Source organism: Nyctereutes procyonoides, unplaced genomic scaffold, assembly GCF_905146905.1.
Source record: "Nyctereutes procyonoides isolate TBG_1078 unplaced genomic scaffold, NYPRO_anot_genome, whole genome shotgun sequence".
Lineage (NCBI taxonomy): Eukaryota > Metazoa > Chordata > Mammalia > Carnivora > Canidae > Nyctereutes > Nyctereutes procyonoides.
Window position 1 is genome coordinate 12004268 of NW_026575040.1, and position 16046 is coordinate 12020313.

The 16046-nt window shown below is 44.9% G+C and overlaps 1 protein-coding gene and 1 non-coding gene across 4 annotated transcripts in view; both read left to right on the forward strand.

Annotated features, from left to right (window-relative positions):
* The window catches only part of DAPK2 (death associated protein kinase 2), a 125575-nt gene that overhangs the window by 39462 nt on the left and 70067 nt on the right, over positions 1 to 16046 (forward strand). The window lies entirely within an intron of this gene.
* LOC129506497 (U6 spliceosomal RNA) lies at positions 11073 to 11177 on the forward strand. The gene has a single exon (XR_008663822.1). It is a non-coding gene; the product is annotated as a U6 spliceosomal RNA (small nuclear RNA).

A 16046-nucleotide genomic window follows, 5' to 3' on the forward strand; every position in this document is an offset into this window, starting at 1 on the left:
TGGGAGTTTTTGAGATCATCTTCACTTTCCAGCTGTATAGGGAAAAGGAGACTCACAGATGGGAAGCAATTTGCTACCCACAGTCACACTGCTGGGGGTGCAAAGCTACTGATTGAGCCAGCCCTCCTCCTGTGTTTCCTCCACTCCAATATGCTCCATTTTTACTGAGGACCCCTTCACTTATGGCTTCATATTTTCCCTTGCCCTGATTACTTGCTGAGCCTAAGGGCCCAGATCAGGTGCCCTCTGCCAAGTAGCCCTGGGTATCTGTTCTCGCTCTGTTCCCAAGACCAAGTCAGCCACCTCTACCAGGTGATGCTATGCCTTGTATATTCTTCCCCAAAACTGCAGTCCTCCTCTTGAACCCTCTTCTGCTGGATGGGGTCAGGACAAGCATCCACAGTTTATGAACAAGATTGCAGGAAGCTGGGCTGCTGCTGTGCACACAACCCCATGCCTCCCAGTGATCTGCCCTTGGACAGGTGCTGAAGAATGAGAGCATGTAAAGCTTGTCTTCATGGATGGAATATAACTGGAGATGCCAGGAGACTGACCCAGTGTTTTCAGAGGTGGGGGCGGGTATCCAAAGTAGAGACCACAGCCTTTGGTAGGGGTTTAGAATGATTCAAGTGCAAACTGCAAATCAAGATGATTGAGAAGGCAGCCAGTGTAGCCTTTGTCTCCAGTTGTCCTCTGGAGTTAGGGAATGATGAGAAACCACTGGTCAAAACTGAGAAGCTGGGGCACCAGGGTGGTACAGCCATTTAGGTGTTGGACTCTTGGTTTTGGCTCAGGTCATGATCTCAGGGTCGTGGGATGGAGCCCTGTATTGAGCTCTGCGCTCAGAGTGGAGTCTGCTTCGGATTTTCTCTTCCTCTCCCAATCACTCTCTCTCAAATAAATAAATAAAATCTTTAAAAAGGAAACAAAACAAAAAAACCCACCTGAGAGACAAATGGGGAACATGGTCACCCTGGAAGGGTCATGAATGCATATACCCAGTGCCTCATAAATTTTATCCTCTACTCCTGCTCCTGGAAACTACCGTTTAGTTGGGAAAATTGGCAGAGAGTACTGAGAAGCTGATAATTGTTATTGCTGGTACTAGTAGCAAGTAGTAGTACTGCTGTTACTACTAGGGTTGGGTATTAGTACTAACTATTAATAATAGTTATCAACTGCTCAATACTCTCTGCCAATTTTCCCAACTGCAGTTTTCAATTTTAGTGGCAGTAGAGATAATAGGAAACAGGAAGACAGGAGCTAAAAATCACATCCATACACAGTTTTTAGAGATGGGAGGAAGTGCTCTTTCTGATATACCAGGATATTCCTCTTAAGTGTTTGCACTAGTGGTTCTCAAATGTTGGTGGATGTTGGAATCCCCTGGGGGGCTTGTTAAACCACAGATGCTAGGCCTGAGTCCCAGAATTCCTGATTCAGGAGGTCTGGGGTAGGGCTTGAGAATTTGCATTTCTAACAAATTTCTAGGTTGCATGGAAGCTACTGGGCACCATCAGGAGCTAGAGAGGACTCTGCTGTTTTAATGGCATAGATTTAAGTTTCTAAGCCCCTTTTGAGAAATCCTCCTACTCATGCTCCAGTTGTGCAGCTGCCTAGAACCAGTCTCTGTACCACCCGGAAAACAAAACAAAACAAAACAAAACAACCAACCAACCAAACAAAAAAACCTATTTTCATTACTAACCACAGCTATATTGCAGATTTTGAGATGTAACCACCAATATGGTTTGCAGATGTATTGAGCTTCTACAATGTGCCTGTCTTAACAGTGGGTGTGGTGGGTCACACTGATGAAGTGTAACCCTGCCCTGCCCTTAAGAAGATTAATCTAGTTTGAGAGTGGGAAAAAAACAAACACGGAAAGAAAGGGGTACAAAAAGATTATTAGGTGTACTCAGCTTTGGAGCTGACACATCCAGAGGCGAGGATCCCTGGGGGATCCAGGGAAGTCAGGGAAGGCCTCAGGAGGAGTTGGAACTTGATTTTAAACAGAGGTGGGAGTTGAGTAGGTAGGAGATATCTCAGGATAGGCAAACAGGACTAGTTGGAGCCTGGAGGTGGGAATGAGTGTGTTGGGCTGTGCCTGCTGGGAAGCTAGAGGATAATTGGGTGGGTCGAATGGGACCAGGTGATGAAAGGGCCCTGGGGCCTGGCCAAGGCATTCAGGCTTGATGGGAAGGGGTAAACAGGTAAAGCAGAGGAGAATGAAATGATATCAGCATTTCAGGAAGATGGACATGGAGGGTGTGTGGGTGGAGGATTGTGGGCAGGAATGCTGATCAGGAGGTGGCACAAAGTGTATCTGTGTGCAACAGTCTCGCTCAAGATAGTGGCAGGTATGAAGAGAGATTAGTCAATTCCATTCAGAAAACATGTACCGTAGACCTACTGTGTGTCCAGCGCTGTATCGGGTGCCTGTGGGTACAAGGATGAGTGATTCCTGGCTCTGCCTGAGGACTTCAGTCTCCTGAGGAAGAAGAATATATAAAGAGAGAATTCCAGTAAAATGTGCTGAATGCCATGAGAGGGACACAAGGAACATTTTGAAGGAAAGAGCAGTAGTGACTGAATAAATTCTGGCTGACTCTCCTGTGCCCCTTTTGATCTTATGTTTGCAGACTACAAAGGGGTCCTGCCTTTTCCCCTTGTTGCCTGTAAGGCTGTTGGTGACCTTGCGGCTCAGTGGCCTGTGCTGATTCCCCAGGGAATTCACCCCTGACTGGATAATTATAGTGCTCTGCTGTGCTGCTTGGTGGGGGGTTGGGTGGAGGGTGTCCATTCAAGTGTTTAGTTTCTCTCTTTCTCTCCCTCCCTCCCTCTCTCTCTCTCTGTCTTTTTTTACTGTTAAAACAACACAGGAAATTTTTAAAGGAAAGTTTTCATTTGGCTATTCATCATCCCAGCACATTTTTGCACCCATGTTCTCTACTATGTTTTGGTCACACAAGTGTATTTAAAACAAAAACGGAAATCAAACTGTACATACTATTTGCACATGTTTACTTAACATTTTTATAATACGTGGTGATCCTATTTATCACGTTCATGTTGCTGTACTCTACGGCAGTTCCTTAGCTGAAGATGTTTTATTTCCAGCTTTTCCTTGTGTATGGAGCTGTTTCTTCTTTCGAAGTCTCTCCATAGGTCATTCCCAAAGGGCACTGTACTTGGACTCAGATCATCTGATTTTTGGGTTCCAGGTCTGTGGCTAGTTAGCTATCTCTTTAAGCTTCAACTTCCTGGTCTATAAAAAGGGAGATAATAGTGACTGTACAGGACTTTGAGAGGAGACCCAGGATGGATGTACGTGGAAGGGTTTTATACCTCTTTAGGCACAGTTGACATCACCCAGTAAAAGGATGTGAGTATTTTTATATTTCCTTCTTTTTTTTTAAAAAAAAAATCTCTTTAAGTAAAATAATTCACCTACCCTTTATAGTTACACAATTTAATGGCTTTTAGTATATTCAGAGTTGCACATCATCATTACAATCAATTTTAGAACATTTTATCACCCTGAAATAGAAACCTTATTCCCGTTAACAGTCATTCTCCATGTCCCCCAATCCCTCTAGCCCTATACAACCATGAATCTAATTTTATCTCTGTGGATTTGCCTATGCTGGTCATTTTATATAAGTGGTGTTTATGACTGGTTTCTTTCATTTATCATAATGTTTTTTAAGACTCATCCATGTTCAGCATGCATCAAAAACTTCATTCCTTTTAATTGCCAAATAATATTCCTTTGTATGGATATAGCAAATTTTCACTTATCCATGTGTCAGTTGATGGTCATTTAGATTGTATCATTCTTGATATGATAGCACTGTAGCGCTAAATGGCATTTATCAAACACTGCTGTATGTCCCAAGCTGTTTGATGTGCTAGAAAGGAGGTTTCTTGGTCTTACTCTTGGGTACTTTTCCAACATAAGAGTTAAACCACAGAAATTAGTAGACCCATCAGAGAACTGTCCCAGTGAGTTAGGAGGAATCCCAGGGCAAAGTAAGCACATGCCTTCTAGGAGGATACGTCTGCCTTCCTTCCTAGCACTAACTGTTCAGGGCTGGGAGATCAGAGGGAGGACTTCAGGAGGCAAAGAAGGCTATCTGGAGGAGGGGCCTTCCAACTGGCTCTTCAAGGATGGAAAGCTCTGGCTGGAGCTAAGAGGAGGTGGACATCTTGGACAGATGTGAGCAGAAGACAGGTTGCCGTGATAGGAGAGCAGAGGGAAAATTGGGGGGCACTGGGTTGGCTAGATTATGAGCTGTGGGGATCTTATGCCTTCCTATCATTTGGGGGTACATGAGAAAGGGTTGTGTGATGACGAGCGTGATGAAGTGAGGATGGGCCTACCCTTGTCTTTGAGCTTTCCCTGCATTATCAGTGGCTACTTGGAGCTGGGCCACTTGTTGGAGCCAGGCTACCTGTGGGTGGGAAGGAAGAGTAGTCTCCACTTCCTGCTTGGCTCCCTGTGAGACTGATGTAATCTGGACTTGGCCTCCTCCTCCCCTAGCTGCCAGGCCTTCCCCTTAGGCGCCAGGTCTAAGCTGTCTGAAACTTGAGGCACACTGGAGAGGAGAGGAGAGAGAACTGGGCTGCCCATCAGGAGACCTGTCTGGTCCTGGATTTGTTGCTGCCTGGGAGAACAGGGAACTTGGGCAGGGCCATTCCCTTTGGTGGGTCTCTGTTGTTCCATCTAGGAAGTGAGGGTGATGGTGAGAAGTTCCCTTTATTTCCATGGTTCTATGAGGTTTGCCAAGTTTTATTGTGCACTGGGAGATCTCCGACAACTTTCCTTGTTTGGCTCTGTCCTGCTTTGGCGATTTGTGGGGAGTTTGTTTCTTGAGGGTCCTGACATAGGACCCTTCTGTACATCCTTAGCTGGGGAGTGTCAGGAGCCAATATGTATCATATAAACCAGGACATAATATGAGGAGAGAAGTTACTTTGGTGTCTCCTGCTCCTGATCGGTCACCCTGGAAGCCTGTGGCCTCTGATGCTAAGAGCTGGTTCTCTGACTCTGGCCTGTTTTTGGTAAACTGGCAAAAGCTATATGTGTCTGATTCAGGTTGGTACAGACCTTGGTGGTGGGTGCTGCTATGGTACCAGAGGGGTCAGGGCTGGCATCAGGGAGCCAGGTGGACCAGTATGGTGGGCTGGAACCATTTGGTGTTGGTTGGTGCTGAAGCCCTCTTGTTGGGGTGCCAGGAGATGGCATAGGCAGAGCAATGCTGGGCAGGTTGGTTTTGCCCATGTTGCAGAGATTTATGTGGGATGGGTCTGGTTCTACTCCTGGATCCAGTCCTTGTGTTCACTTTCCCTCCTTTGTGGGCAACATAGTTTCTTGTTTCTTCTCCACTCCCGCCTCCACCTTGGCCATCTGTCTTCCAGTGTTGGCTGTTGGCCTCAAGCATGAGGGACTCTAGGCAGATTGGTACAAGCCCATTCCCATCTTGGGAGGGTACATGGCTGTCCTCCCACCTCCTGGGATGTTTTGGGAATCCTTTTCTATGTCTTCTCCAGCACCTGCACATCTTTCCTGAGCTGCATGTGGTATTTCTGGACTGGCAGCTGGGATTTAGGTCAAGGGAGGATAATGTTTCTGTTCTTGTTTCCAATATGTATGGTGACTGTTTACTAAACCCCTGATCAAAACACATGGCATCACACACAGAGCCTGAGAGTAGAACAGAATGCTTAAAATTGCTGCTTTTGTGAAAAATCTAGGCAGGATAATTTGCTACAAGCTGACTGGAACCTGTCTTGCTGAGAGCCTCTTAGCTCCTCCAATATCACAGGTAGGAAGATTCCTCAGGGGAAGGTATTGGACTTACTCACAAGACACGTCTTTGTCTTCATATAGGCAAGATCTGAAGCATAGGCCTTAGGCCAGAGCAGGAGAGCAAGTAGTCCAGCTGAGCTCTTTGGGCTCAGTTTCCCTGCCTGGGGAGTGGAGCTCTCTGCTAGTCACTTTCCCTACTCAAGTGCTAGGAGGATTAGGTAAGAGAGTGTTTTGAAAGCTCTTGAAACCCTCACCTGAAAGGAGTTATAGAATAGAAGGAATTAATGTTGCAAAGGAAAGAAAGAGAAGTCGTCACTATTTTGGCCCTGAAGCCAAGAATGTTAGGTCAAAAAACAACTTGTGGCTGCTGAAAGGGAGGGTGTGGCTTTTAGAGTTATGTCTTGGGTTGTGTCTTGGCTGATGCAGGAGGCAGTTCTGCCCATGCCCAGTGCATTTGTGAGAGCCCATGAAAAAGAGCCTGTGTGCATCCCAGAGCCTGTGCCAAACCCTGGGGCCTACCTACCATGTGATTGCTTTGATCAAAGCTGAGGGGAAGGCCCCAACAAACCAATCAGTAGAGACCCCCACTTCCACACCATGCCAATGGGGGCAGTAACAACTTTGAAAGTCTGCATCCTGCTAAGGAGCTCCAAACCCTCAGAACATTCTACTGGTCTAAAAGAAGCTGTCCCTTCCAAGTAAAGGTATCAGCACGGGGCAAGTCATGGGATGATGATAATGATTTTTTTTTGAGGGGGGAGGGGCCGAAGGAGGGGGAGAAAAAAATCTTAAGCAGGTTCCATGCCCAGCACAGAGCCCAACATGAATGGGGCTCGATCTCACAACCCTGAGATCTTGACCTGAGCTGAAATCAAGAGTCAGACTCTTTTTTTTTTAATTTTTATTTATTTATTTATTTATTATTTATTTATTTTTTTAAGAGTCAGACTCTTAATCAACTGAGCCACCTAGGTGCCCCAATGATGATGATTTTGACTCGCATCCCCCACATTGAATGAATGATTCTAGATACTGATCATCAAAAGCTGCTAATATTACAGAGAGACAGCTGTGTATGCTCCTAATGAAGCACCTATGGAGTTCTATCAGAAACTCAAACTTCAATCTGATCAAACTTCTAGACCCAATTTCTAATCCATAAGAAATACAGGGGACAGAGAAACATGTCCAACAACACTATGGGTCAGCCAGAACTGGAAAAGAAAACTGCAGGGCAAAAGACTGAGTATTTTCACCAAATGAATTTTAAGAAAAAGAGAGAGATGGAAAGAGGGAAAGAGAGAAAGAGAAAAGAGAGTGAGGGAAGAGAAAAAAAGTAGGGAAAGAGAAGAGAGGGGGGGTGAAGGAGATCCATAGATTAAAAGAGACTTAAGAAAAAAAAAGAGAGAGACTTAAGAGACATTCTCAATCAGTTGCAACGGAGGAACCTTAATAGGATTTTGATTCGATGAAACAAACTGTGAAAAACCTTTATGACACCATAGAGGAAATATTGGCACCAACAGGATATTGATATTAAGGAATTATTTTTATTTTTAGAAGTGTGATAGGTACTGTGGCTATAGTTTTTAAAAAGGAGCTCTTACCTTTGAGACACACATACTTAAATATTTACAGATGACATACTATTATGTCTGGGATTTGCTTTAAGATAATCGAGCAGAGTGGGGAGTCAGTAGGCAGATAGATGAAATGAGATGGCTAGGAATGATAATTATGGAAGTTGAAAAAAATTGTTTTTAATGAGATTGGACAAAAACTTTTATGGGACTGCGTGACCTCCAAGTTGATTCAGAAACCTTATTCAGAAGACATGTACCAAGTCTTGGTGTCACAAGCATCACTGAAATATTTGCAGACCATATGAACTCCAGTACAATAGAACATGAAATAGAATAGGATGATTTTCTATTTTCTGGGTTGGCACAAAGTAGTAGTAATAATAAGAGTAATTAATATCTATAGAAAATCTACTGTGCATTGGATGCTGTTCTTTGCCCTTTGTATCCATTTGATTATCACAACTCTGTAAGGTAGATACTATTATTTCGGAATTTTTCAGATGTGCAGGATTATTTGAGATTTACAGAAAAGTTACAAAGATAAGCACACAGAGTTCCTGGATACCCCTTACCCAAGTCCATCTAATTCTAATGACATCTTACATACCCATGGTATATTTTTCAGAACTAAGAAACCAGCATTAGTACATTACTGTTAACTATACTCTAGACTCTCTCTGGCTCTCACCAGTCTTGACATTAATGTCCTTTTTTCCATTCCAGGATCTCATCTAGGATACCACCTTGTATTTAGTTGTCATGTCTCCTTAGGCACAGAATCACCTATGGAGTTTTGCCAGAAATTCAAACCTGAATCTGAGCAAACCTCTAGGTCCAAGTACTAATGTGCAGGAAATACAGGGGACAAAGGAACTCTGGTCTGTGACTATTTCTGTCTTTCTTTGTTTTTCACGATCTTGAGTTTGAGGAGTCCTGATCAGGTATTTGTAGAACGTCCCTCTGTTTCGGTTCGTCTGATGTTTTCCTCATGAGATTCTGAACTTGGGGCAAGAATACCACCAAGGTGAAGTACCCTTCTCATTCCCTGCTAGGAGGGGGTAGCTGACATCAACATGACTCATTACTGGTGATGTTAATTTTGATGACTTGGTTAAGGTGTCAACCAGGTTTCTTCACTGGAAGGTTACTGTTTTTCCCTTTCCATGCTCTTTTAGTGAGTCACTGAGTCTGGCCCACACTCAAGGGGAGAGGAACTCAGCTCTGCCTCATGGAGAGGGGAATATAATTTTATATATATATATTTGGAGTTATTCTGTAAGGAAGATTTAATAACCTCATCTTAAATATGGCAAAGTAATTCAGTCAAGGGATGAATTCTCCATGGGCAGCTGCAAGCTGTGTCTGCTTAGCTTTGTGAATCCCCCCCAACTCCAAGCTTGGCCAATTTCCATGGTTGCTGGACTTGGCGGTAAGAATCACTTTGGCTCCCAGTTCACCCTGACATTCATTGCCAGCTCCCAGAATGAACCATGGAGTCCCATCAGCTAGAGATAGATGGGAACATAGAGTCCATAGAGTCCATCTGACCTAGTGATATTCAAGCTGTGTTCCTTGGAGCCACAGCCCCTGCTCTGGGGGCCAACACAGGAGAAAGGGGAAGGGGGATTGAGCATGTGGCTTCTCCATCCCTGCATTTCTCTTTTCATTTGTTTTACATGTTGGGCTTTTCTAGTTAAGAAGTTTGAAGACTATGGATTACATCAGTCATCTCATTTAAAATGAGGCAACTAGGGACATCTGGGTGGTTCAGTCAGTTAATCATCTGACTCTTAATTTTGGCTTAGGTCATGATCTCAGGGTCATGGGATCAAGCCCCACCTCGGGCTCTGTGCTCAGCAGGGAGTCTGTTCAAGATTGTCTCCCTCTCCCTCTGCCCCTCCCACCTGTGCTTATTCTTTCTTACTCTCCCTCTCAAATCAATCAATCAATATTTTTTTAAATGATTTTGTTTATTTATTTGAGAGAGAGAGTGAGTAGAGCAAGAGAGAGAGCATGAGCAGGGGAGTCTGACTCAAGGCTGATTCCAGGACCCTGAGATGAAAGCAAATCCTTAACTGACTGAGCCACTCAGGCACCCCAACAAGTAAATCTTTTTTTTTTTTTTTAAATGAGGCAACTAAGGGATGCCTGAGTGGCTCAGTGGTTGAGCATCTCCCTTTGGCTCAGGGTGTGATCTTGGGGCCCCAGGATCGAGTCCCATATCGGGCTCCCTGCAGAGAGCCTGCCTTTCCCTCTGCCTATGTCTCTGCCTCTCTCTCTCTCTTTCTGTGTCTCTCATGAATAAATAAATAAATAAAAATATTTCCCCCCAAATGAGGCAACTAAGGTCCAGATAGGGTGACTGATTTACTCTCCATCACGTGGCAGATTAAACCTGGGTTGTTGAACTCTATTAGGGATAAGTAAAGAAACAAGAATCCTGGTGATGCTGGAAGCATTAGATACCCCGTAAGGACCTTATCTTGCAGTCTACAGCATGTGTCTGCCAGCAATGGGACTGGCTATGATGAAGCACGGTCACTAAATCTTCCCATGAATACAGGTCAGTTTCACACCCTAGGCAGTATTGGCCTTCTGGGTTCTGACTTTTTCAGTCACTGAAGAGGGATGGGATCTGGATATGTGGCCTGCAGGGAGCAGAGAAGAGCCAAAGCAGGCAGGCCCTGTCCTTGCTCCCAAGGTCAGTTCCTCCCCTCCTCCCCTCCCTGCATCCCTCCCTGCCCTCTTCAGCCTCCCAGCCTAGGGCCCATTCCTACTCATTCCTGCTTTGAATGAGTTGATAAAGGATTTGCCACAACCCTACCCCCCCACCTCCAGCAACACATATACACACACACACACACACACACACACACACACACACACACACATACTCTCTCTCTCTCTCTCTCTCTCTCTCTCTCTGCTGCCAGTTTCGTTAGCTTGATGATTCTCTGTTAAAAAGCTCCAGAACTATAAGGAATACAACTTTAAAGAAACATGGTATGGGGTCAGAGGCCCCCCAGATCCTACCGGTAGCTGCCCACTTTGTGCATGAGACCCATGAAGCTTGTCCATGTGTTTGTGTGACCTTCTGCAGTTTACAAAGTGTGCTCACTTCCATTGTCATGGGTGGGCCTCACAGCAGCCTTCCATAGGCAGGGAGTACCCTCATTTTATAGAAGAGTAGGAAGAGGCTGAGAGACTTTATGACTTACCCAAGTATGACAGCTCTCTTGAGGAAGCTGGTACCAGATCCCAGGCCACCTGAGTCCTGGGATCACCTATCACATCTGTAGACAAGTGGCTGTAGGTTCTGAGGATGGGTGCTCTGCCTCTGCAGGCCTGTCCTAAAAGTCTACAATTACTTGTGACTGAGGTAGAAAGGAACATTCGGGTTCAGGGGTCAGTTGGTGATTTTTGTTTCGGTCAGAACTCGATTGGTGAGATGCCTAGGTGGCTTAGTGGTTGAGTGTCTGCCTTGGGCTCAGGTCATGATCCTGGGGTCCTGGGATTGGATCCCACATCAGGCTTCTCACAGGGAGCCTGCTTCTCCCTCTGCCAGTGTCTCTGCCTGTGTCTCTCATGAATAAATAATCTTAAAAAAAAAAAAGAACTTAAAAAAAAAAAAGAACTTGATTGTAGAAACTTGGATTGGTTGTAGAAACTTGAATTGAGTGCTCACTTCGGCAGCACATATACTAAAATTGGAACGATACAGAGAAGATTAGCATGGCCCCTGCGCAAGGATGACACAAAACTTGAATTGATTGCTCTCTCATGGCCAAGTTCCCAACACATTCTGGTGATGTTCAAGGATGGATCAAACTCGGTCCTGCTTGGCTGTCAAAGTGATCTGAATCCTGACCTCCTTTCTCATTGTCTCTCCCCAGGCTGCTGAGTCTGTTTTTTTACCAATTTCCTATCAACTCTAGATGAGCCAAGCAAGGTCAGGAGTAAGGCTCTGGAGCCAGTTCTTTTGGGTTTAGATTCCAGCTTTGCCCCTTCCTAGCTGTGTGATTGGGGAAAATTACTCCCCCTCTCTGAGCTCCAGGAACCTCATCTGTAAATGGGGCAATCAGGATACCTCCCTTATCGGATCACTAAGAGGACCAAGTGAATTAATACATTCTAAAATGGTGCCTATAATATAACATGAAATAAATGGTAGCTCTCATTTTTAAAAACGAGTAAAAAGTCTTTGTAAAATAGAGCAAGATATAACTACAAAATAATGAGTGATCAGTTATTGTTGTTTTTAAATAAACTGGAGAACCTTCCAAGGATGCTGTCAATTCTGAAAATAGTCCTGAAATTCTTTCCTGGGAATTGCCTTCTGTGCCAGATTGCAAACCATATGAGACAATCAGACACATTATGGTTTCATTCTATGAAACTTCAGTTAACTATAATCCTCTACCAAATGAAATTGTGTGCATGTGTATATGTGTGACCCTTTAAATAGGCAGATCAAAAGAAAACAAGATGGTATCAGGAATCTAGTTTATATTTTAGGGGTAAGGCCCCAGTTTCTCACACCCATAGCTCAGTTTACAGCCCTCTCCAACGACAGATAAAAAGATATGTTCTGACAAATTTGCCACATCCATCTATCAGTTCATTCATTCATTCAAAAGTATTTATTGACAGTTACATGCAAATTACCATAATAGATGCTGTGGAAGACTTGATAAGAGGAGCACTTGAAGACCTTTTAAGATCTGTTAATCTTCAAAGCCATATTTGATCAAAGCACATATATAGAATCTTATTCATTACTAGGGCAGGTAAAGCTGATTCATGTTCCCAACATGAATACCCAAATAAGGAAGGAATTTCTGATGAACTTTGTTACTAAAACATTTTTTAGAATCAGGTCACCCTTTCCTCCAAACACTATGAATGGTTAATCCGTGTTGAGCTGCGACATTTCCACCAGCTGTGGCTCCAAGGTGCCACCTTAAGGCTGTTTATGCCATTCTCTTCAAGACCCCCATGCTTGGCTCCTCATCTGTAATGGGAATTGGTAAAAATACCTGTCCCCAAGGGCTTCCTAGGGATTTGGTAAATATGAAATAAAAGAGCTCACATAAAACCACTTTGTTTTTTGTTTTGTTTTGTTTTTTTATAAAACCACTTTGTAAATCATAATGCTACCTTGTAAGAGTCAATTATTATTATTATTATTATTATTAATCAAGAGAGGAATTGTTCAACAGATATTTATTAATTTGTGTTTGCTCATTATTCTGTCCTTTACCAAAGTATGTAAACAGTCTCATAGGTCCAGATTTCCAGCAAGAAGTGCCAGAACCAAAGAGAATGTGGAGTGAATTTTTGGATACTCAGAGTTCCATTAAGTAGTAGATTGGGGGCTTGATATAAGTTTTTTTAATGTAGTGCTTCTCAAACTTTAATATGTACATGACTCACATGGGGGTCATGTTAACGTGCAGATTCTGATTCAGTAGTTCTAGCATGGGGTCTGAAATTCTGCTTTACTAACCACTCCCCAGGTGAAGTCAATGCCGCTGGTGCAAAGATATCACTTTGAGGAATGATCTTCTTGGGGGTGCAATGTTCAGTGGTGAGGAAAGAAGAGGAAGTGCAGCCCAGGGCCCTGGGAGGGAGATTTCCAGGAAGGTCGTGGTGGGAGCTGTGATTGGAATTCTTTGCCCCTAGTTCCTTCCCATCCCCATCTGAAAGAGGCTGTTATCTTCCTGGACTGTGTCTTTGCTCTGCATTTTAGTTTTTTTAGATTTATTTATTTATTTGACAGAGAGAGAGAGAGCACACAAGCAGGGAGAGCGGCAGGCAGAGGGAATTGGGAGAAGCAGAGTCCCTGCTGAGCCAGGAGCCTGATGTGGGACTTGTTCCCAGGATGCTGGGGATCATGACTGGAGCCGAAGGCAGACGCTTAAAAGACAGTACCACCCAGGCACCCCTTTGCTTTGCATTTTGGAGGAAGAAAAGTGCATTGTGAGAGCTTAGGGGAAGGAAGAGGAAGGAAGGAGATTGTACCATCATGTATGGTAACCGTCCTATCTAGGTGACAAGCTGCATTTCCTCATGGCTGGACAGTGATCTAGAGAGAGCAGAATGAGCCAGTTCCTGCCTTCAGCATCCAGTGGGCAGCACAGCCGAATCCGGTGCAGACCAGAACTCTTTTCTTTGTCAGTACTGGAGGTGGCTGAAGAATGTTGACTTCAAGTGTTTTGCAAAAGGGAACGGCTGAGGAATAAGCAATTGAGGTGCTCCCACCCTTTCTTTTTGCATTCTTCTGACACATTTTGTCACATTCTTGTCCCCGTTTCCAACTCTGGGTGCCCTCATGCTGACCTCTAGCACCCCCAAAGACCTCCGCTGCAGGGCCCATCTTTCTCTGCTTTCTCCTAGGTGCCTCAGTGCTCCCCACTTCCAACTTATCCCTTCTTCTCCTTTTGCATCAAAATTTCCTTTTTCTTCTGCAGCATAGCTGAATTATGCCAGTTGGTAGGAAAGTAATCGGATTCAACTAATTTAGGCCTGCATGACTGCTAATCTAAGTAGCTGTTAGTTATTTATGTTATTACGAGCTGTGACACAGGTGGGTTCCTCCCTACTGCTGTCTCATCAGAGCCCGAGCCACAGGAAAGCCTGGTGCTTTGTAGAGGTCTCTTTTGCTACAGATGGTGATACCTCAGGAGTCTGGGTATGGCAGGAGCTGTGGGGATTAAATGCAGGTAGACCTGGTTGCGGGGGTGTCTGTGCAGGGAGCAAGGTTTCCTCTGCCTCCATAGCAGGCACCAAGTAAAAGCAGGAGGCTGTGATGTAAGGGGACATTTGCTATAGTGGTTTCACACTGAGTCTTCTGGTGCAGACTTAGGGGCTTTCCTCTGTGTGTGATTCCACTCTACCGCCTTCTGTGCAATTTCATTTTTATTTAGCCACGGTCATGGACATTACTTTGCTAAAAATTTAAGAAAGAAAAAGTGAAAAGAGAAAGAGCTCTCCTACCAGAAAAAGTTTGGAAATCCTTGCCATCCTAGAAAGACATGGAATAGGGGCGCCTGGGTGCCTCAGTGGTTGAGCATCTGCCTGCCATTGGCTCAGGTTGTGATCCCGGGGTCCTGGGATAGGGAGCCTGCTTCTCCCTCTGCCTGTGTCTATGCCTTTCTCTCTGTGTCTCTCATGAATAAATAAAATCTTAAGAGAAAGAAAAGAAAAGAAAGAAAGAAAGAAAGAAAGAAAGAAAGAAAGAAAGAAGAAAGAAAGAAAGAAAAAGAAAGACACAGAACAGGTGCTGAGAGACCTGGGATCTCAGGCTGCCCAGCTGTGGATTGCTCTGTGACCTTGGGCAAGCCCTGAGTGTTTCCTCAACTGTCAAAGGGGTCCTTCCTCTCCCCTGTGGTTTTACCCTACAGTTCCGTGACAAGCAGCTGTTGGCAGCTGTGGGAGCAGGACTGTCCCTCCCACTCCCCTGGCTGTACCCTGGACAGACTTGGCTCTTACACCTGGCCTGTGGACCATTCTCACTCCCAATCCCAGCCTGGTCAGATAATTCCTCAGCTGGAAAGGAAGGGGAACTTTGACCAAATAACTTTGCATCTTACTCGCCACTGGGAATATGAGAAAGTTCCTTGCAAAACAGAGAGGGACTGGGCGGGTGGCCAGCGGAGTATACATGTGGTGCTTCTGAGCTGAGTTTAGTCTGTGTCAAAGAGGCACCTACTGTGTACCCTGTGTGAGCTTAGGTGTCCTAGAGGTAAAGTGAAGTTCCACAGAACAGTGCTGCCTTCAGAGAGCGTGAGAGAGAAAACACACAGAATGTTTAGTTCAGAGAAGACATTGGCAAACGTACCTTCTTCAAATCCTTGGTGGTTCATATATGAATGAGGAACTTCATTTGTTCATTTCTGTGTCTCCAGTGGCTGCACTCAAGACTCATTTATACAACTCATAGGCCCTGAGCCCTGATAAATGCCAAAAGCACAATAGTGAACAAGACAGCACTGTCCCTGCCTTATAGGAGTTTTTAGCTCTGAAGGATGGGAGGAAGGCATGGCTGTGGGATTCAGGCAAGTAGACAATCAGAATAGCTCAGGGCAGTAAGAATTGTGATGAATGCTGAGTTGTATACACAGATGGCATCTGTTGCCCTGGTCCTGACAATCTCAGCCCTCCTACCTGTGCTTCCTGGCAATTTCCCAGGGTCTGGCTCTGGGAGTGGGCCCACCCAAAAGAGACCCAGGGACCCAGGTAAAGAGCTCTGATTATCTGGGGACCCTTTTCTGTGTAAATGAAGCTCACCAGCCAGACCCAGTGTCTGGCAGGGGATCCTGCAGAGTCCTTGACCTGCAGGAAATGGTATAGTGGCAGGAGATCCAAGGGAGATAGTCTGTCCCCTGGCTGTCCTGAGCCTTGATCTGTCGAGATGTGGCTCAGCTTCTCATTCAGCTGTGCAGGGAAAGCTGGAACCTGCCAGCTCTCAAGATAAGGCAAGAATGTGCCTGTCCAGCCAGTCTGGGACCCATGTGGGGCCCATGTGGGGCCCATGTGGGGGCCGGTGACTGCTCTCTTGGCCTGTTTGTCTAAGGGTAGAAGTGATTTTCTGAGATATTGAGGAGAAGGAAAGAGCAGCCTGCAAACTTGGGTGAAAACATCTCCTCTGA